This window comes from Colobus angolensis, unplaced genomic scaffold (assembly GCF_000951035.1).
Source record: "Colobus angolensis palliatus isolate OR3802 unplaced genomic scaffold, Cang.pa_1.0 Scaffold244, whole genome shotgun sequence".
NCBI classification, from domain to species: Eukaryota; Metazoa; Chordata; class Mammalia; order Primates; family Cercopithecidae; genus Colobus; species Colobus angolensis.
In genome coordinates this window covers 5,256,332-5,258,120 of record NW_012115644.1, presented here as the reverse complement: position 1 = coordinate 5,258,120, position 1,789 = coordinate 5,256,332, and the positions used below count along the sequence as shown (strand labels likewise).

General features: G+C 37.1%; 1 pseudogene; it reads left to right on the top strand.

The window, feature by feature from the left end:
- The first annotated feature begins 820 nt into the window (after nt 1–820).
- LOC105514428 lies at nt 821–1,485 on the top strand (annotated as a pseudogene).
- Nucleotides 1,486–1,789: the final 304 nt, after the last annotated feature.

Here is a 1,789-nt window from a genome sequence, read left to right as displayed (position 1 = left end):
CGCTTTAACCAAGAAAATATCTGCAGTTCATTTAAATGGCAGGAATAATAACACCGATCAATGATTTCAGAAATAAAAATTCTCCTGAAATAAGACAGTCTGTGAAAACAAAGTATAAAGAAGTAATTACTTACAGTCTGGCAAATGACTGCCTTGACATCCTTCATATAGTCTCTCTTCTAGAATCAATATACTCAAAATTATCAAATATAAATATTTGAATTTATCTAACAAAACATGTTTATGGTGGACTAACACTTTTACTCATTTTCAAACAGTTCTACTTTATTCATTAAACTCTTTCCATGGTAGAAAATAGTCTTTCAGGCTAAGCATTATGCATACATTTTAGGGTAAAATCTTGTTTATATATAACTTTGGTGTGTGTGTGTGTGTGTCTGTGTGTTCAAAATCACAAATCAGTATGAGGAAATTAACTATTGACTTTGAGAACTACATGATGTTTATATTGATATGAACCACATTATTATGGAATATGTAAAATAAAAACTACTTCCCTGTATATAAAACCATTCTTTGAAGCCCAAACAACAAAACCAACTAATTTAAAGCAACCATAGCAAAGGGCATTTTTAAACAAACTCTTTTATGAGACATGGAACTCATCCAGATAGTTATAGTTTTCTTCCTAGTTTTATTTATTTCATAATTTCATACTCATTACACAAATCAGCTTACATGCTTCGAAATAATATCTAACCAATTGTAAAGTTTTCTTTATTTATAAATAAATATTTAAATAAATAAATAAACTACATAACACTAGGTCAGTGAAAGCAACTACAAAAACAAGCTGGCCGTTCGCACGCCCTTGGGCCGCCGCCGGGCGCCCGCCCTTCCTTCCGCTTGCGCTGCGAGCTGAGCCGGTGTTATGTGCAGAAATAACATGTCAGCCCCGCTGAAAACCATCATGCCCGCCGCCTGGAAGGCCACCGCCACGGTGATTTTCCTTCACGGCTTGGGAGATACTGGGCACGGATGAACAGAAGCCTTTGCAGGTATCAGAAGTTCACATATCAAATATATCTGCCCGCATGCCCCGTCTGTTATGCCTTTACATTAAATATGAACATGGCTGTGCCTTCATGGTTTGATATTATTGGGCTTTCACCAGATTCACAAGAGGATGAACCTGGGAGTAAACAGGCAGCTGAAAATATAAAAGCTTTGATTGATCAAGAAGTGAACAATGGCATTCCTTCTAACAGAATTATTTTGGGAGGATTTTCTCAGGGAGGAGCTTTATCTTTATATACTGCCCTTACCACGCAGCGGAAACTGACGGGTGTCACTGCGCTCAGTTGCTGGTTTCTACTTCAGGCTTCATTTCCACAGGGCCCTATCAGTGGCGCTAATAGAGATATTTCTATTCTCCAGTGCCACAGAGATTGTGACCCTTTAGTTCCCCTGGTGTTTGGTTCTCTTATGGTTGAAAAACTAAAAACATTGGTAAAACCTTCATAGGTTTTAAAGTATGATGCATAGTTCGTGTCAACAGGAAATGATGGATGTCAAGCAATTCATTGATAAACTCCTACCTCCAACTGATTGACGTCACTCAGAGACCGAAGTACACCAGCATCACTGTAGTAGAGTATAAACCTTTTCCAATGCCCAGTCTTCAAATTTCTAGTGTTTGTAGTGTTAAAATGCTTTGCAAATACACACCAATGACAGATCAAATAACGTCTCCTCATGAGAAATTTATGACCTTTTAAGTTTCCATACATGTATTCTTATAAGAAGATCCATGATATACTATGTTAAA